Genomic DNA, 22,233 nt, shown 5'->3' on the forward strand with positions numbered 1-22,233 from the left:
CCGCAGCACGCGGGGTCCTCCCGGACCGGGGCACAAACCCGCGCCCCCTGCATCGGCAGGCGGACTCTCAACCACTGCGCCACCAGGGAAGCCCTGCAATCTTTTTAATATTATAAATATGATGCATGAAAGTGCGATTTTTAAAAAATTCAAAGGCCACAAAGGCACAAGATGAACAGTAAGTCTTTTTGTTACTGGCCTGAAACAAAATGGCGATACACTGTTAACGCTGTTAACTGACTTCTAGTGTGGTTACAAGCTTAACTTTAACACCATTTTACTTCTGTTTCTTGACTTACCGATTTTTATGTGCTATCTATTGACTGTCCATTGAAGAAATGAGCACTAACCCTTCCTTTGTTGCCCTCTGTCTCCCAATTTTATAGGTTATATTATTTTTATATTATAAAGGTTTATAACTATACTCCTTAACTATAATCAAGTCTCATATATTTTCTAGGTTGATTCTAAAAACTAAAAATTAATTAACTGCATTTATAATGTGACTAAGTAAATACTAATCACTGAAGAGAATGTAATTTTATATCATTTAGACATTACTGGTTGAAATAGAATTGTCCACGTTTTCTAAGAGTGGTAGCACTTGAATTTTCTTCTAGCTCTCTTTGGTTCTTTTTTTTTTTTGCGGTACGTGGGCCTCTCACTGTTGTGGCCTCTCCCATTGCGGAGCACAGGCTCTGGACGCGCAGGCTCAGTGGCCATGGCTCACGGGCCCAGCCACTCCACGGCATGTGGGATCTTCCTGGACTGGGGCACGAACCCCTGTCCCCTGCATCGGCAGGCAGACTCTCAACCACTGCGCCACCAGGGAAGCCCTGATTTTCCATTTTTTATTCCCTGTCTCTGGCAGTAACTGAGGATTTTCTTTTTATCCTTAGAGTTCTGAAATTTTGCCAGATGTGTCTAGATATAGGTCTTTTTCCATTCATCCTGTGTGGTACTAGATGGATTCCTTTAATCTGAAATTCATTATCTTTCTCTGGCTCATGATATTTCTTCAATTATTTCTTTCAATATTTTTCTCCTTTCCACCTTCCTGTTCTTTACTTCTAGAACTCATATTTACAGATATGAAAACTTTGTGATATATTTTCCATATTCTTTTTCTCTCAATTTTTCCAGAGTTTCTTCTTTTTTATTTTTTTTGCTTCACATATACAGAGTTCCTCCTCTTTGGCTCCAGATCAACAACTCAGTCTTGATTCATGCTAAATTGTTATTTAACCCATCCATTAAAATTTATCTTCATAATTTTCAAAATCTTTTCTGGTTCTCTGCCACTTTTTCAATGAAACTATGATTAATCATTGCAACAGGTTCTTGAATCTTAGTAAAATACATATTACACTTTTTTTTCTTTGAAGTTTTCTTCTGAATTTTATCTGAGGTCAGCTTAATCTAATCCTCTTCCATCTTTATTCTCCTCAATTGTCTGTCTGTTTATATTGGCATATAAAAGATTACTTTTGGCTCTCTCTGAGGTTGTTCGAATTTGTTTTCCCAAATGGTGTCTCCCTTAAATGGGAGGGTAGTACTATTTAAGCAGGTATCCCAGAAAGGTACCTAGACAGGAAGTTAAACTTGCTGGGATCCGCCAAAACTGCTTTTCTCTGAAGAGGCATGCTTCAGTGCCTCTGCTTCTCTCTCAGGTTCCAACACCTCAGATGTCCTACTGAATTGCTAATCCACTTTCTTAAAAGAGAACAGTTCTTAGACTTCTGGCCTGAGGGCAGGCATGACTGCCACCAGGGCTGTTAAGACTGGAGAAAGGGCAGGAAGGAGTTCCAACTAACACAGCACTTTGGAAAATAATTATTTAAAAAATTCTTGATTATACCCAGTTGCCCACTACTGTTCTCTGTACTTGTTGACTCCAAGCTTGGAGTCTTTCTGAGGTTCCCCTAGGAAAACCTGAGCTTACCTCTGGTATCTTGAGTTTCAGTTTCCTTTGAGATTTTGCTGTCAATCGAATCCCATGAACTTCCTATCTTCTTCATAATTTCTTGTCCTCTGATGGTACCTGTAGTGGACTGTCAACTGTAATTTTACTGTTCAACACGCATTCTCCCCGGTCCCTTTTTCTAGTAATATAATCCCTCTTGTCCATGGGGAAAATATTACATGTGATTTGGGTGGAGGTGAGTCTTCCCAGCTACCACTGGGGTGGCCACATGACCCAGGTCTGGCTAGAATAATATCCCATCCCCCCTCTCCTCTGGTAGCCATCTTTGCCTGGCTGAAAATAAAACTAATACAGAAGAGAGACTTAAATGTTGAAAGAAAACCAGTACTGATGATATTATTCAAATATGGACTTACCCATGCCTAAAGATGGATCTTCTCCCCTCCTTCCCCACACACATCCGAGCACATATAAAGCTACAGAGCTAATGAAGTCCTTTTACTCCTCTTTAAGGTAGTTTGACCAATGTTTGCTTTTCAAAACTGTGGTTTAGTTCAATCTTTAAACCATATAAGTGGGATATTGGGAAGAAAGAAAGTTAAAGGAATGTACTCAATGCACCATATTTAAAAGAAAAGTTAAGACGAAAATTGTAAAATAAGCCAGAAGAAATAAAATTAAAGCTTTATAGTTTGGTGTTAAACACAGAATGAGGAAATAGCTATAAATTTTATTAAGTACATCCTATCATTTCCTAAGACAGCCTTCATACCTCTAGGGGAAGAAAAGCATATATAGAAACCAATTATCTCTTAACTAGTTTTTTCTCTGAGTCAAGATTCCAATGGTTTCAAAAAGAACAAAGGAGGAAAGACTGGTAGTGATTTAAAATGTTCTAATCTATTATATACCCAAAGAAAACTCTCTGAAAGGTTATATAATGTCAACTTCTGGAAGAAAAATTCTTTAGCTTTGATATGATTATTTGAGGAGAGGTATGGAAGGGGTTGTTTACTTTTTAATTTTAGAGCTGATAAAAAGCACAGAAGGTCATTGAACTCCTCCGTGGATGAAAGATGAAATCCAGTACTCGTCACCTAAGGTAAATAATTCACGGTTCATAGACCTATGCCTCAAAAGTTCTATCCTCCTGAAACAATGTGCAAAATGCTGTATGTATATATTTAAGTACATCTGAGGGAGAAGGGGTCCACAGTTTTCATCAGAATCTAACTAAAATCCATGACCTAAAAAAGGTAAAGAAAACTGCTCCTGACTGGAAAAGAACAATGACACAACTTCATTCAAGAATTACATTTAACAATTAAATACAAAAAAACTAAGTAATGAATACCTCCAACATATAAGACAGTGTACTAGATATAGAGATTATCTCCATTCTTTAGAAAAACTCTGTTAGAAAAAATGATTAGTCCCAACATGGATGAAGAAAATGAGGTTAGACAGTAATTTTCCCAAAGTCACAAAGTATTAAAGCAGGATGCAAAAGTTTCCCAACTTGATTTTAAACTTTTTCCATATAATGTTTTTTTTCCAGGAGAAATATTGGAAAACAAATACAAAGGCAATGGGTTATTTCATAATGGAATGTAATTTTATGTCAGGCACAGAAACTGCCAAGTATTCACATGCCTGGGGTTTAATGAAATTGGAATCTGACCCTTCAATTAAGATTTTCAGGGAAACTTCTGCTTCTAGTAGTAAGGTCAGAAGCCCTTAGTATTTGATTAAGATTTATGAATCTTAACATTCAAGGCTGTCTAAGCCAATGAATGGCTCCCCTTGCTATTCTTCTGGGCTCCATGGGAAACAAAACAAAGTTGCTCGTGCATGGAGACAAAAAGCTGCAATACCAAGCCCATGTTTTTCATGTCTTGGCATACAAGATAAGAGGATCTGGTGATAAGGCTAAAGTAGGCAAGAACTTCTACATATAAAAACACCTCCCACATACCTAAAGCACATTAACAACTTAAAATATATTCCAGAACACGGCTCTGGCTAAGAGAACTCAGTACCAGAGTTTGGGTTGGAGCCAGCAAACTGGGTCGAATAGTGGAGAGGATCTTGGACTGAGAGGTGGTAATACTGGGTAGAGTAAGAAAAAAAAAAAGGAAGGAAAGGTACAAATGAAAGAACAATCCACAAAGTAAGTTAGGGATATGTTTTCAAAGTTCTGAGACTTAAGGGGCTTCCCTGGTGGCACAGTGATTAAGAATCTGCCTGCCAATTCAGGGGACATGGGTTCAAGCCCTGGTCTGGGAAGATCCCACATGCCGTGGAGCAACTAAGCCAGTGTGCCACAATTACTGAGCCTGCGCTCTAGGGCCCGCGAACCACAACTACTGAGCCCACGTGCCACAAATACTGAAGCCCATGCGCCTAGAGCCTGTGCTCCACAATGAGAAGCCACCGCAATGAGAAGCCCGCGCACCACAATGAAGAGTAGCCCCCACTCGCCGCAACTAGAGAAAACCTGTGCACAGCAACGAAGACCCAATGCAGCCAAAAATAAATAAATAAAATAAATAAATTTATTTTAAAAAAGGAAGTTCTGAGACTTAAGAAAACAACATGGTCAGATCTTTGCTTTAATACCTGGCCGTTTTATCTAGAACCACTGAATCACCTGCTAAGCCTACAGCAGAGAAGTCACCAAATACGGTTTGCCTCATCATTCCCAGAAAAGGAGATAAAAGAGTAAGAAAAGGATGTTGACTTTCCCATTACTCTTATCTGTCCCTCTTTATTAACAATATGATTAAGTAGTAAAAAACTTTAAATTCTGGGGGAATTTAAGAATATATTCTATTTAAATACTAAAGATCTAATGAATCTAGAATATAATCCTAAAAGATCATCTAACCCACACAACTATTATTTGTGGAATCTTCATTACAGAATCCCACTTCCTATGCTAACACTGGCTCCACCTAAAATAAATTAACCCACATGCACAATTACAGCTGAAGAGTTTTACTGGCAGTCTATGAATTCAATAAAATAATCAAATTAAATGGAGTCAGGAAAGAAAATAAAAGAGATTTTTCTAACTTACAGATTTTAAATTGTATTTTTTAAAAACAACCAAACATATTACTAGTCAGTAACCCCATTTTTACAACACTCTCCATTCTTCCTCAAACTTCAGTTTTAAAAACTAATATTTATGGAGACTGTTATAGTTCACAAATGTTTTCACACACTTAGCTCATCTGATCCCCACCGAAAGAAGGTATTATTAAGTCCCTTTTAGGTGAGGCTCTGAGAGATTTAGCTTGCATATCACACTTACTTGACAGCATGAATTGAGAGATGTAGTAGGGTCTAAGACAGCATTCTTCTCACTTCACATTTTAAGAACTTACTATAAAAGAGGTCATCTACAAGGTATCTATTTTCATTTGATGTTCCAGAAAAGGGGAAGAATAGTATATGATTCACTCACAATCTATGAAATCCATCTCAAGATCAATTACATGACTTTTTCCCAAGATGGGGTTAGGGAAACAACAAGATATAACAGAACAGAGCAACATTAACTACACTCCTATAAAGTCTTTTTTTTGAAGGGGGTGGGGTGCAGTTTTATAATCTGGTGTTCTAACCAACTCTTAAATGTACCAGGACTATTACTGCTTACGTATAATGACCCAGGGGAAGGTCATAAACTAGAAAAAGATGTCATTCACACAGATCTGTAAAGATGACCAAAATGTAACATGGAATAAGCTAGTGAGTTCTACAATTTATACAAAACATCTCTTGAGCAATTACTAGGGAGACCATGAAAGAGTAGTAGGGAGGCAGTGAACTATAGAAGTTAAAAAAAGCAGACTTTGATGTGAGACTGCCCATGTTTATATCTTATTTCCATCATTTACTGTGACCTTGAGCAAGTTATTCTTTTCCTTGATTTTTTTTCAACTACAAACTGTGGATAATGTTATTATCTACCTCTTAGAGTTGTGAGGGTTAAATGATATACATAAAGCAATTAGAACTGTGCCTGGTATATAGTAAGCACTCATTAAAATACTAGTTATTAAAATATGAGTTACTGAGGTTATAATTACCCAATGTTCTAAGTGTTATGAATACTTTCAGGGAAGAGGTGATACTTTATCTGGCTCTTAATGGGTAAAGCAGCTAACAGAGTGACATCCACAGAGAATAGATATTAATGGGGCTTGAAAGCTGACATCTGACATAGCACATCCTAAAACACACTAAACCACTACAAAACCACTGTAGTTTAAAAAATACAGTGCTCATACACATAATAAAATGGGAGTTACAGAAAGAGACCCATGTACCCTTGGTCTAGCACTTTCACCATTGGAATACATCCTACCAAAATACAGACATACATACACAGAGATACATATCAGAAAGAGTCCACTGCAGTATTGTTTGTAGTAGAACACTGGACACAGCCAAAACACTAGTTATAAACACTCAATAAAACCAGGGAAGTCATGATACCTGACAAGGGAACACTCCACAGCCATTAAGAAGAATAAGATAAACGATAAGTGTATTTATATGGGAAGAGTCTATGATAAGACCATTGATTTTAAAAAGAAATTTTCATAATATTTTTATAATGACCCCATTTATGCAGAACAAAAATTTGTTTACACAAGTACACAATTTACATTTACATTTACTACATGATTTCATAAAAACAGAAAAAAGATAATGCAATCTCCCTTTAAGACTCCACCAACATTAAATAAACAAACATCAGTCATAGTTTAGTAACTTTGCTACATACTTTAGCATAGGTTCAGTTTAAAAGATGTATCATCTCTTCAATAGAATTAAAACTTATCTATCTCAGGTCATATAGCAGCTCTTCTATTTTGGCATTTCCTGAATAGCTGCGTAAGTATTAAATTATTCCTGGTTTATTTGAAATATATTTTTAAAATATTGAAGCAAAACTAAAGAACACTGGAATGATAATGCAAGAGAACTAAAACACATTCATAGTTTGTAGATCCTGCCCTAATAGTGTTATGGAGGTGTTCAAGTCCAAAGGCAGCCTAGTTAAGACTAATGACATCACAAATCAATAAGAACATGGTATAGATGCTGGTGCTGAAGGCACCTTTACTTCTTTAGTAGAAATCTGGAAGAGAGGGAGGGAAGAAAGGAAAGAAAGAAGCTAACCCTGCTTACAGGCTTAACAGGCAGTAAAATATATATATATATATTTTTTTTTTTCAAAAGACCACTAAGTAAGATGAAAAATATGGAACATTACTTTCTTAACCATAAAACCCTACAGATATTAGCTACTTATCAAAAAGCACAGGAAATTGCTTAGTACAACTAATTTTAGTACGTGGGCCTTAAGGTTATACAAATATAATACATATAAAGATGTACATACTGAGCAGATATAACCCAGTCTATTGTTCTATTGTCTAAATATATGAAATAAAGGTAGTACTTCAAATAGTGGGAAAGGATAGATGATGAAATAGCTAAATCAACTGATTAACTATTTGGAAACATAAGACTAAGTTCATGTCTTCCTCCAAAGCCAGTATAAATTCAAATTACAAGAATTGAGTGTAAAAATTAACAGGCACAATAAGCCAAGAGGTGGAAGCAACCCGAATGTCCGTCGATGGATATATGGATAAAACAAAATGTGGTATATATATATATATATATATGTATATATATATATATGTGTATATATATATATATACATATATATATATATATATATACACAATGGGATATTCTGTCTTAGAAGGGAAGGAAATCCTGTTACATGATACAACATGTATGAATCTTAGGACATCATGTTAAGTGAAATAAGCCAGTCACAAAAGGACAAGTACTATATGATTCTACTTATATGAAGTATCTAAAGTAGTCAAATTCATAGAAACAGAAAGTAGAATGTTGGCTGCCAGGAGTTGGCGGAAAGGAGAATGGAAAGTCGCCGTCTAATGAGTATAGAATTTCAGTTTTACCAGATGAAAAAGTTCTGAAGATCTGTTACACAACAATGTGAACACACTTAACATTACTGAACTGTACACTTAAGTGGTTAAAACAATAAAATTTTTGTTGTGCTGTTAGTAAATTGTTTTAATTATACAAAATTAAGAAGTACACACTAAATTACTTAAGCCACTTAAAAAATTACTTGACTATAAAGAGATCAAATAAAGCACTTGATCAAACTTCTAACAACTCAATGGCAAAAACAGTTAAAAATACAACATATATAAGATTGAAAGGAAAAAGGATGCATATAAATTAAATCTATAAAGCACAAATTTATTTATAAGACTGATGTAAGAAGGAAATTATCTATAGTTTCTCCCAATAAATTTGAAAATCTAATATGAAATGAATAATCTCCATAGAAAATATAAATCAAAAGGTTAATGAAATCAAACCCAACAGTATGTTAAAAGAAAACTACATCATAATAAGTATCTCAAACACAGGTAATTAGGAAATTTATTATCGCAATTCATTATATGAAGAGATTGGAGGGAGAGGGAAGAAATGATCTTTTCAATAGATGCCAAAAAAGCATTTGATAAAATTCAGTATACATTTCTGCTAATATTTAGTAAGGTAAAAGAAAGAGATATACTAAATTGATAAAGGATTATACTTAATAGTGACCCAACAGCACTCCCATTAAAACAAGGGAAAGACAAGGATGGCCTATATTACCACTTTTATTCAACATTTTGGGCCTGTTCAAACCTGATGCCATAAGAGAAGAAAAACAAACGACAGATATAAATACTGAAAAAGAGACAAAAGACAATCATTTACTGGAGTCAATACAACATCCTAAGGCCAAGTTAGAAGTTTGGGCTTTATTCTAAGAGCGATGAGAAGTCAAATAACAATTTACATTTCAGAAAGATTAGCTTAGTTGTTGCATGAATAATAAATGGAGTATGGTGAGACCAGAAGAGAGAGCTAGGAGATCAAATTAGAAGGCTGCTATGAAGTCTAAGTAAGATAATAGTCAGCGCTAGGGTAATGGCAGCAAAGATGGAGAGAGAGAGGAAGTTTCAAGGTATAATTTGGAGGTCTTATTTATGTCCAATATCCTTTCCCTTCCCACTCTCCTACTTCACCTTTTTGGCAATAGAAACACTCTTTCTTTGGGAAACCATTCCATGAGGCTCAGGTGGGAATGACCTCTCCTAGTCCACCTCCAAGATGGAGTGGAAAGACATGATGTAGGCCTGAACAAAGAAATCTTCTTCCGTAGTAGAAGTTGCTGGTTCAGGAATGGACACATGACCCAAAACAGGCCAAAAAGAATTTCAGGAGCCAGAAGTGACTATTTTTCTTATATTGCTAGCCATAAGGACAATGTAATTCTAGAATTATATTGGTGTAAGTCTTTAATTATCCCCCAATATCCACACTCCCCTTTTTCTTTTAGTAAAACACTTCTCCCACAAGTTATATCTGGGTATAATGGCCATAGAGCAAGAGCTAGGTCCTAGGTATGGACATATAACTAAGTTCTGGCCAACAGGATATAACAGGAAGTTATGTTTGCAATTTCTTGGTCAACTCCTTAAAAGGAAGCTATCTGTGATCACTTTTCTATTTCTTATTTCGCATGGGCTGTGTATTAGTTTGCTAGGGCTGCCTTGCAAAATACATAGACTGGGTGGCTTAAACAACAGCAATTTATTTTCTCACAGTTACTGAGGCTAGAAGTCCAAGATCAAGGTGTCAAGAGGTGTGGTTTCTTCTAGGCCTCTCTCCTTGGCTTACAGATGGCCATCTTCTCACTGTGTCCTCACATGGCCTTTTCTCTCTGTGTACACATCCCTGGTGTCTCTTTTTATGTCCAAATTTCTTCTTCTTATAAGGATGCCTGTCAGACTGGATTAGAGCCCACCCTACATGACCTGATTTAACCTGTCACATCCTGAGATACTGGGGGTTAGGGCTTCAGCATGAATTGTGAGGAAACACCATTCAGCCCACAATAGGGTGAAACATGGACATAACGCTGGTAAACCATATTAGAACTTGTAGATGAAGTCAACATTCTAAGGCACAGCTATTCAATAAAACTTCCTGTGATGATGGAAATGTTCTATATCTTCATTCTCCAATATGGTAGCCACTAGCCACATATGATTATTTAAATTACATTAATTTAAAATTAAATAAAATTAAAAATCCAGACCCACATTTCAAGTGCTCAGTAGCCATATATGGCTAGTTACTACCATACTAGACAGCACAGGTTAAGGGATGGTGTAACAAAACAGTAGAAACTTAGATCTACGAATGACCTGAAGGACTACCCCCAGATTATCACATAATCTACCCTGTTTGAACTTCATGTATTTTGGAGTCTCTTTGTTCAAATAACCCATCCTATACTGTAACTAATACAGTAAGTTAGTAGTGGAATGCTGCAATAATAAATTCCTAAAAATTCTGATAAGGCTTAGAAGACAGGTAGCAAGGAAGCGTATCAGGCTGGGAAGCCAGCAAGTCTTATGCAGTAGCAAACCATCTTGTAAAACTCTTGCCTGCAATAACGAGTAGGGCACATCACATGACTACCAGGTATGGAGCTCCAAGAAAAGCAATTAGAAAAACTCAAAATATTGATGTGTTAGCTGTTTAGAGAATAACTAGAAAGATCAACTCAACTATGAATAAGGCAGTTTGTAAGCAGAGATAGACAAAAAAATAGTGCCACTGAGAGAAGATCTCTCAGTAGCAAACCCTACTCTATAATAGTCTAATTTGGGGTCTCTCAGGTTTGGGAAAGGCAGTTGTTTCTGCATTCCAAATACAAGGAGTTAACTTTGTGACCTCAAAGATTCTTTGTCAGACAGTAGCAAAGATCAGGTACAGAGTGCTTCTTTCCCACCTATGATGATTTTTTGATGTGTCAAGTTGGTTAGGGTAAACTAAGAGGAAAGAAGGGCAACAGCCATTTGGTAAATACTTTCTCTCAGTTATTCAGACACTAATCTAGGTGCTGCTGTTAGAGGTGGGGGGCGGGACTTGCAGATATAATTAAAGTCCCTAATAAGCTAGGGTGATCATCCTTAGTGAGCTGGACCTAGTCAGCTGAGCTCTTAAAAGAGACTGGGTTCTTCCTGACAAATGTGACTCCAAATACCAGGTGAGTCTATAACTGCTATCCCTTCACCGGATCTTCCTTTTCTAATTGCCTATGGAGAACAGCTTCAGCATATGCCCATGTGTTCCAGCCTGCCTGAGCTCTTACCTTTTCAACTGCTTACCTTACAAATTTCAGATTTGTTAGCCAGCCCCCAGAATTGTGTAAGCCAATTCCTTGTAATAAATTTCTTAATATATACCTATCTATCTATCTTTCTACCTATCTATCTATCTATCTAGCATATATAAACCTCCTACTTGTTCTGCCTCTCTGGTTAAAGCTTGACTGATATGTCACCCAAGCCTATTATTTCAGATGCCCTCAAGGTAGCCAGGTAACACAGGGAGAAAGGAAAAGGCCTACTAGAGAGAGAAGTAAGAGAATGAGTTGATTTCAAAAAAATATGACAAAAAGAGATCTTCTGGGTTTCCCTGGTGGCGCAGTGGTTGAGAGTCCACCTGCCGATGCAGGGGACACGGGTTCGTGCCCCGGTCCGGGAGGATCCCGCATGCCGCGGAGCGGATGGACCCATGAGCCATGGCCACTGGGCCTGTGCATCCGGAGCCTGTGCTCCGCAACGGGAGAGGCCACAGCAGTGAGAGGCCCACGTAATGCCAAAAAAAAAAAAAAAAAGAGAGAGAGAGATTACATGGTACTGACTTAAAGAAAACAGAACAGAAATCTATTAAATGTTTGAGACAGATTTACCATCAAACCACATTACTGGCCTATAAAACTCTATAACTGAACTTTAAGTAACCCTGCAGCCCCTAAATGTATGCCAACTGGTACAGTGCTATAAAAGTTTTGCAATCTCAAATGCCTACTACTTCAGATGTGGCAAAGGAAGATAACAAGGAATAATCACCAAAGAACAAAGTCAAAAACACATACAATATTCAAAAGGGCATTCCTCCCAGAGAGCAAAATCAGAGTTTAACCAAGGATTTTACATAGTTGCCAGGGGAGTCTTCTCCTGTCCAGAGGGACTTCATTGTTACTATGGACCAATGGCTGCTGTCTACTTATTCCTTCCTTCTCCAAAGAAGCTGTCATGATTATCCTATTCCTATTCACCACTGTACAATGGGTTGGGCAAAGGAAGGATAGATACATTGTTTATTATTTTACAGATTACTGGACTGAATTAAGAGGACAAGCATTATGTAGATATCCTACACTGTGAGCTATATGTAGTATCCAGATGGGACTTTGGATTGATTCTCTTGAGGAAGAAAGAAGACTATGTGTTGGAAGAAAGGTTTATACAACTGTTGGGTGGCCAGAAGTTTTAGCCCGGTACTCAAGAAGAAAGGTTTATACTGGAGATATAAACTTGAGTCATTAGCAAATGCATATAAAAAGACACAAAACTAGATAAAATCACCTAAGAAGTAAGCAGATAAAAGACCAAAAAGGGCCCAGGAATGAGCAATGATGTACTAAATAACCAAAGGATGCACAGGGGTGGGAGGAAGCAAGAAGACCAAAAAAAGCAGCTAGTAATGTAAAAACAGGAGAGGGTGGTATTACAATAGCAAAGAGAATAGCACTTTTTAAGAGGCAAGGATTGGTCAGCAAGGTCAAATGCTAATGAAAAGAGTAAATAAGAAATGGATAAACAATTAAATACTATATCCAAAAAGATATCCATGTATCTTTGGGGAAAAAAGTATAGAAGTATCAAAAGAAAATATCTAAGAAATTTTGTTTAAATACTGGGGTAAAGAAGGAGTCATAAAAGAATAATTCATCTTACTAAAAAAAAATAAAAAATTTTCTACATTGTGAAAATAATGTAAACAGAGAATATGTTGCAACAACGCCGTGAAGGATTAATACCCATAAATATAAACAGCATCACAAATCACTAAGAAAAAAAAAACTCTAATAGAACAATAAGTAACAACTGTAATAATAGATAAAACAGGAAATTTTCAAAAGAAATCCAAATAAAAAATAAACAGGAAAATGTGCTCAATGTCAACGGTAATAAGGAAAACAAAAACAAAACACTATTTTTTCTTTAACAGATTTTAAAAACTAAGATGATCAAATCCAGTAGCATTCTTACACACTGTTGATGGAAGTAAAACTTGGGAGCATTTATCAAATTAACAAGTGAATAACCTCTGGCCCTTAAATTCCATTTCCAGGAATCCATTCCAAAGAAATACTTTTGTACTCAAAAATAACTGTAAAAGGATGTTCACTTCAGCAATGTGTATGTGATAGCAATGTACTGAAAACAATCTGTCTACCAACATAGAAGATCAAATAAATTATGAACATCATACTGTGAAACATTCATAAGTAAATGAGAATAAGCCAAATCCTAACATACTCTCTCAGACACCGCCCCCCCCGCACACACACACATACCCACACCCACACCATCTCTCTCATTCAACTCACTCTCACCAACAAAGAAACTAGACCATTTGATATACACCAAGTTGTTAGCAGCATTTACTCTAAGAATTGGATAAAACCTTCATGTATTAGAAGACTCTTTTTTTTAACAAAAAAAATCCATAGTTTTTATAGTTAAATAAATATGTAATCATTATCTGAGAAAAAAAGAACGCAAAGATGATTTCAAATAATAATGATTAATTCTGGAAAAAAGATTAGGTGATTTTTGTATTCCTTAGGTATTTTTTGATTTTGTCAAATTTTCTACAAATATGTGGAAGTTTCTACAAATACGTATGCTTAATTAATTAATAATGTTTAATTATAGAAACACTGTATTTAAGATCTAATTTAAAAGATATTTAACTCTGCACTTGACATTGCCCTGTAACTCAATTTTTCATATTTTAACCCATCTCTACCTGCAGCAACCATAAGTATACTAGTATAGCTACCTCTTTTCTTACTACAAAATCTTCAGGGTAAAATTAGAATGAATGTTTCTTTAGTATAACTTAGTAAGTAGTCAAGGACACTCTAAAAAACTATCACATAACACGCCTCATCTTAAAAATTTTTTTTAAATAAAAAAAAAAATACCCCAAATTAGTGAGTATTCCAAGAGACACTCATAAAAGATGTAAAGTCTACACTATCAGTATGCAAAAACAGAACAATCCCTATAATGAGACCAATTCTAAAGGCACACAGATACACTGAAAACTGTTAGACTCCCAAGTAAAGTAATCATACAGGATTAAAATCATCCTCACAGTTTTAAATTATTATTAATTTTGTCTCAATAAGATTTAAATTTTATGAAGCTGGGAATAATGTCTCAATTTCTTCAAAACCCTCAAAATTCCTAAGTGATTATGCTAGGTCTCAATAATGCCTCTTAAATAAACTTAGTTAGAAAAATATACTAATAGTGATACTTATCTTCTAAAAATCATAAAAAACAGAATTCCATCACTGTGTTAAGTTTCACGTATGCAAGTTTAAAAGTTTTACTAACTATATAGAGCTATGATTTTAAATATAGCTAACTTTTTCATATTCCCTGAGAAGGAAATGGTTGAGATTATTATATAGTAAAAACAGCCACACATAGATACACAATAAATGTTTGGCAAATAAAAGAATCAACTCCTATACCAAATCTCACACTAGTAAGAACTACACTAGAGGCTTTGCAACAGGACTATTTTTGTTATTAACTTCATATAAAAAAAAAAGGGGGGGGGGGAATGTGGCACAGAGAAGGGAAAAGACAATATGGGGTCAAAGACTGAACTGAAAACAGATTTGGTGTAACACAAACAGGAAGACTTCCTTTTCTTCTCAGGTTTCAGATTCCGGGCAATAGGAAAGAAGAAAAGGAAAACAGAACTTCATGTTAATGTTTTTTTATTCCAAATTCAAAACTGATGAAACCAATTTTTCCACAGATCTCTCGGAAACATTTTTCACTCAAATGTTCTTTAATTAAAAAACACTCCACGAGGAAAGACCAAGCCAAGAATTAATTTTAGGATAGGTCTTTTATTTCTCCACTTTTCTTTTTTCTTTTCTGTTCCTTTCTTTTTTACTGGGGGGCAGGGAGGATTAAAAAATTAAAGATTAAATGAGACCAAATGATAGCTCGGGAGGGGAATATGCCCTACTGGAGATGCACAGCTACAAACTAGTTTCATAAATTTGCCATGTCTAGTCTATACTTTCAAATCTCAAGAAATGAGAAATGAGTTTACTTATTTTCAAAATTGAAATAACACTAATACACCTCACGTTTTTCTTCATGTTGTGACTCAGTATGAGTAACTGGTTAATTTGAACATTAAATAATAAGAGCAATGAGAATATAATTAAGGATAATCAGCAGTCCTCCTTGATCATGGATTCCATCCCTCACCTTCCAATCATTTTTAAGCTCTCTCTCTAGAACTTCCTTAGTTTTAGTAATCATTTTCGTGGTACAGCAGGCAGAAATATATAATCTATTTTTTGCAGATGTATCTTAGCATTATTTAAAATTAGAATTATGATTTTGGTTATCTCTAATACCTTATTTAATCTTGTTTAACGTTATGTTGAACTTTTACTGAAAAAGCATGCTTTGCTTCAGACCATTTAATCAAAAAAGCACATTTTTTTACCCATGACTCACAAAAACCTATTTAAAATTTTCAATCTATTCTCAATAATCTTGTTGTCCATTCCCATCAGTACAATTCAATATGATCCATCTGCATACTTTGAGAGATTTTATTATATATCAAAATTATCTATAAAAACACTAATATTGGCTCCAAAAGGAATTCCTAAAGTACTGTGATATTTACATGTTTTTCCACCTGACCCTCTTTTATCTCTAGTTTCACCCTGAAGTAAACATAAAAAGTCAACTCTAAAAAGATCAGGTAATGTTTACGAGTTTCATAGTATGACAGAAGTCAACCTAATTTATGCTTTCAATAATTAAGTCTATATTGATTTTTTCATAGCATTCTTGGGGAAGATAAAATTTCCAGCATGTCCCTTTTCAATAATTAAAACCCCAAATTACAAATCATGATAAAATGATACCTATAATGCTCTACAATTCCACTTCCCCTCATGACTGGATAAGAATAAAGACAAAAGACAAAAGAAAAAAAAAAGAAAAAAAAAGTTAAGAAGTAAAAACACCGTTAAGTCAGGAAGGGTATTTTGCTTCTGGGTGGCAAATGGATAGGCATAACTCTACCAGAAAGGTAAGGTTCCAGGCACTAGAAAGAGTATTCATATTTACCCATCACCTTCTATTCCCTAATGACTTGTTTCTTTTTTCAAAAGGTGAAAGCTGAAGGAAGTTAGTCAGATTTGGCATAGGTTACCATGGATGTTGGTGCCCCCTATTGGTCCTAACAAAAATATAAGTGGTATCAGCAGGCACTAATTCACATACCATTAGGAAGTGAAAATTCCTCTTTGTCTATGGTCAAGTACGGAAAAATTATAAGGAAGCTCATTATATCCACATTTCCTAAGCCACTAAATTATCCTTAAAAAATGCAGAATATACTGTCATAAGTGCAAATACTCTCAAGGGCCTAAAAATCAACCTCCTAGTCAACTGATGGTCTAATTTGGATGCTAGTAGAAGCAGTCTAGCAAATAGTCCAGTGAATTTCTGGGAGTCAAAATGTACTGCTTTGATGATTATTCAACAGTTAAAACTTTCACAATACTAACTCCAGTTAGGTTGGTGAGGTTAATGACTAGACTAAACTGAGTAATTAGAATCCCATAAAAGCATCTGACAGGGGTCCACCATAAATAGCTGCAACCAAGGTCTGTTACCTTAAGACTTGAGGTCCAGGGACTTCCCTGGTGGCGCAGTGGATAGGACTCTGCGCTCCCAATGCAGGGGGCCCGGGTTCGATCCCTGGTCAGGGAACTAGATCCCACATGCACACTGCAACTAAGAGTTCGCATGCTACAACTAAGGAGCCTACGTGCTGCAACTAAGGAGCCAGCGAGCCTCAATTAAGGAGCCCGCAAGCCACAACTAAGGGGCCTGCCTGCTGCAACTAAGACCCAATGCAACCAAGTAAATAAATACATAAATATTTTCAAAAAAGAAGAAATCTTTAAAAAAATAAAAAAGACTTGAGGTCCCAAATATGTCCAAAGTAACTAAATAAGATATATTTATAAACTATTTTTACTTCAGAGATCTGACTTCACCAAATCCTAGCAAAGGTAAGACGCTATGACTTATTAATAACACACATGGTACGGTGCAGTAGGAGATAGAGAGATGTGTAAGACAAGGTTTCTGTCTTTGGATCTGACAGAACACAGCAGACTAGATGAAAATGCTTCATCGATTAAAAGGCAAAATATGAGGATTTAAGAGAAGAGAGAGTAGGCATAGGGCTAATTTACCAGAAAGAACAGATAAATCTGCGACCCCCTACTTCACAACACAAATATGCCTTCTTCATTACCACATTACCTTAGAAGCAAGTTTCCCAATTCTAAACAATCCATATAAATGCTCGCCTGATTTCCCACAACCACGCAGTGAGAATGTTTCAAAATAACAAGGTAGGAAGGAGGGAGGAGGTGGTCATATACTTCTGAGTATGGTATCTAATGAAAGTTTTACACACATACTACAGGTTAAGGGAAGAAAAGAAGAAAAACAACAACAACAACTACTACTACTACTTATAAGCACCTTCAACAAAATCTTGAGTTTAACTCCAGGGTATTCACAGCCTATCCAGACCCTAAGTTAACATCTCCTATTTAAAAGGATTTTTTTTTTCTAAGATAACCTTAAAAAGCGTAAGTCTTGAAAGGCAGGGAGAAGCAAAAAAGATTGCCTCTAGACAAGGTGGTTTTCACTATAAAGTTTCATTCTGTTAGCAACTGTTAATTCTAAATGGTGGAAATATGAATATATTTATCTGTACTTCTCTGTATTTTTTTAAATGAGCTTTTCAGAACAAGAAAAGAAAAGCTCAGGGTAGCTAATTTGTCTTCAGTGGTTGTCCTACTGCCAAAAACTATCTTCCCTTATGCCATCTGAATTTGTTTTAACTTATCTGAAATGCCAACATCACTGATGTCATACTCAACATCATACGGCATACCAGAGCATGTGAATGAGTGAATGAATAGGCAGGCTTTGCTTTGAATCAAACACACACAGGTTAAGTCCGCTCTGCCACTTACCAGCTACGTAACCCTGATGAAGTTACCTAAAACCATTCTAACCCAGTATCTTTGCCTTTAAAATGAGTATGAATATCCCCTGTGAACATTTGTATACTTTACACATACTTTATTCAGGATATACATTTAACCATTTGCTTTCACTCTCATACTTCCTCAAACTTATATTTAATCATTGGTGTTTTTTTTTGTTTTTTTTTTTTGCTGTACGCGGGCCTCTCACCGCTGCGGCCGCTCCCGTTGCAGAGCACAGGTTCCGGACGCGCAGGCTCAGCGGCCACGGCTCACGGGTCCAGCCGCTCCGCGGCACGCGGGATCCTCCCGGACCGGGGCCCGAACCAGCGCCCCCTGCATCAGCAGGCGGACTCCCAACCACTGCGCCACCAGGAAAGCCCCTCATTGGTGTATTTTTTTTTTTTTTTTTTTTCTTTTTGCGGTACGTGGGCCTCTCACCGTTGTGGCCTCTCCCGTTGCGGAGCACAGGCTCCGGACGCGCAGGCCCAGCGGCCATGGCTCACGGGCCCAGCCGCTCCGCGGCATATGGGATCCTCCCAGACCGGGGCACGAACCCGTATCCCCTGCATCGGCAGGCGGACTCTTAACCACTGCGCCACCAGGGAGGCCCCATTGGTGTATTTTTAAATCAATGTCTTAAAATAGTTTTGCTCACCGTTGCTTACTCAGTACAGTAAAATTCCTACCATATAGTAGAAACTCCAAACATTTATGAGTAATGAAACAAATATGACGACACCACAGCGTAAGGGTGAAAATGTGAATACATGAAAACTGTATTAACTAATTTAATTCTCAAAACAATGCTATAAGATAGAATCTACTATTATCACCATTAACATATAAGGAAACTGGAGAGAGATTATGTAACTTGCCCAAGATCACAAACGCAGTGTGTGATGGACCAAAGATATGAATCCAAGCTCCATCTAATCGGAAATCCACTAATCGGAAAAGATGTGCATCACAACTTTTATGTTGGGAAATACATTTCTATTTTCCATATTGGTTAGTCACCCATTGAAAGCTGAGAAAATTACTGCAATTTTCAATTTTTTTTTTTTTTTTTGCAGTATGTGGGCCTCTCACTGTTGTAGCCTCTCCCGCTGGGGAGCACAGGCTCCGGACGCGCAGGCTCAACGGCCATGGTTCACAGGCTTAGCCGCTCCACGGCATGTGGGATCTTCCCGGACCGGGGCATGAACCCGTGTCCCCTGCATTGGCAGGTGGACTCTCAACCACTGCGCCACCAGGGAAGCCCCTGCAATTTTCAATTTTTGATCTAAGGTTTTGCATCAGATTGGGGAGGTGGGTAAAGGAATATCTGAAGTTACACAAATTATCTAAAACATGATTATCCTTATTCTGAAATACTGAAGAGAAAATCCAATTCTCAATAACCTATGCTAACGTTTATGAAAAATTAGATTCTTGTTCTTGAACATTCAAATAAAGCTCTTATTTAAATTCAATCTCCTTTCCTTCCAGTGTTCCCTCTTTCAGCAGATATACAGAATATCCAGCTAGCGTTTCATCGAAGTAAACATATATATTCTTGTTAAATTATCCTCCAATTTTGTAGGTTAAATATCCCAAAACTATAACCTTTCTTACTCCTTCTTAACCTTCAATGATTTTTATTGGAAGAATTATTGGAAGAATAATCTCAAAGACGTTATCCATATTTTTCATTGTGTAGCCAATAACAGAAAAGAAGTAAGTACAATTAAGTATTAGTCACAAGATTTCCTAGCTCTAGAAAGTTAAACTTCTGCTAACATGTCAATAAAATGGTAATGAAATGAAAAACACTGCACAACTCATCCATTTAGCTTATAGTATACAGTGACAATTACGTTTATTTATTTCTCTATTCTGGTCAAGGATGGAGGTAGGTGCAGAGACATACTGTCCTTCTGTCTGCTTATCCCTCATCATGTACCTGTATAGATATATACAAATGGTTGTGCTTTCTTCCACTTATTTCTCCTGACTTAGCTCCATAACAAATGACAAACCCACTGTTTACACCACTGTACAGAAGACAGAATAAAGCATATTAAAAACAAAGAAAACACTCCCCTAGTTGATCAGTCAACATATACCATTCCTATCTTCCAAGGAAAACAAACCCAACTCACAAAACACACCTACAAACTTAAGCCTATTCTACATGATTTAATGAATTACTAAAAGTTTTGCTTATTAGGCTCAATTCCAATGGACAGAACTATCTAGGTATGTGAAGTTTAGAGAATAATATTTCAGTAAGTACTGCAGTCAACTTCATATTAAGTTCCAAACCAGAGCTTGATACTTTATCTGAGAATTTAAAATCTTAATAAAATATTGGTATTTTGCCCATAGCTGCATGATTGTGTTACCTTGCAATTGACTGCCTAGTTTTTGAAAAAGGTCAGGAGAGAGATACAGGGAATAAATTGTCATGAAAAGTATACTGGTTTGAATCATTAGAAAACTCTGATTTCCACTTTTGCTGTTACCACCACAACCAGTTTCCTTTAAAAAAAAAAAGTCTCATTTTCCTCATTTTTAAAATAAAAGGGTTAGATGAGATTATCTCTAAAATGTTTCTCATCTCTGTAAAAATAATACAATTGAATGATTCTAAGTACCATATAATAGATTTTACTGGAAATAAGGATCCTGTCACATCCTTCTCTTCACTGTTTCATATGCAGGCTGAGCAACACACTATCCTGAAACACCCAACTAGGTCAATACAAAATCTATCAATACAAACCTACCCTTAGAATTCAGTAGGCTAAATGAAACAGCAGGGAGTGTCCATCTTTTTGGTATACATGCACGAACTATTTATTACATCTCTACCGATATGACTTTATCCAGTCTGAGGTAAAAGAGAATCTGGTCTTCTACTAACAGACAAGTCTCAAATTCTTTAAAAGGTATTTCCCTATTTGAAATTAGGGAACCCAAGTTCCAATAATGCAATTTTCGAAAAACCAGCCTTGTACCAAAATTAGCTATGCTTGTGGAAAATAAATGGCAAGTGGTACTTCTAGATAATTCAGTTGTTCTCTCTTATAAGTTAATTTATAATCAGCCTTTAAAGCTGCTTTCCTTCTGCTGCCTTAAGTTACAACTTCTTTCTTCAGATCAAGATTTTCGAGCTTCCATTACAGGGAGTGGACAAAAGAGTTACAAAAGAGCTGCTAACTAGTAAGGCTAACTCTTCTTCGCTTGTTCTCAGTATGGTTGGTATGTTTTACTGAGTTTTGGTTAAATGGTCTTCTTTGAAGAATGAGATCCTGCAACGCCGCCTGTCTGTGGACCCAGGAAAAATTATAAACAGTTATTATGAAACCAGATCACTAGGACAAACCAAGAGGCCTTCCTATTCCAACTCACCACAACCAAGCCTGGCTCCAAAGCAGACTCTTCGGCTGCCTGACGTTATCTGGAAAGCAACAGGGCCTAGCTTAATTCTTCCTCACCAAGGAAGCATTTGAAAATGTAAGAGTATGTACATGTAAGGATCAAACATATTTTTCATCCACTGAGTTACATATAAATGTATATGGACATAAGATCAGTTCATCCAAAATCCTTGAGAGATTGAGGAAGTGAAGGTTACTTCAGCAGCCACAATAGTTATGAAAAAAAAAAAAACTGCAGCAGAACAGTATGGAAAAGTACAGCTTCTCAGCTTCTCACGTGTCTCTCACATACACAAATACTTAGCTCTGAGTCCATTACAACCTTGCCTCCCCCCAAAACTGCTCCCCTCCACCTCACAAGTGGGAGAAATTTACCAACCTCCTAGTCGTTCCCCACGAGACTCATCTACCTATTATCTTACCCCTCCCGCTTTGGTCCCGCCCCCGCCCCAGGAGTAACACGGCCCTACTGGCCCGAGGCCGACCCCGCCGGCTGGGCAAAGAGGGAATCGAAGCGATTCCCTCCATCCTAAACCGAGTGAACCAAG

General features: G+C 36.7%; 1 protein-coding gene across 8 annotated transcripts in view; it reads right to left on the bottom strand.

Annotated features, from left to right (window-relative positions):
* Positions 1-22,233, bottom strand: part of ANKRD17 (ankyrin repeat domain 17) — a 163,380-nt gene that overhangs the window by 140,032 nt on the left and 1,115 nt on the right. The gene's annotated exons all lie outside the window — the stretch shown is intronic.

Source organism: Mesoplodon densirostris, chromosome 1 (genome assembly GCF_025265405.1).
Source record: "Mesoplodon densirostris isolate mMesDen1 chromosome 1, mMesDen1 primary haplotype, whole genome shotgun sequence".
In the NCBI taxonomy this organism is placed as follows: Eukaryota; Metazoa; Chordata; class Mammalia; order Artiodactyla; family Ziphiidae; genus Mesoplodon; species Mesoplodon densirostris.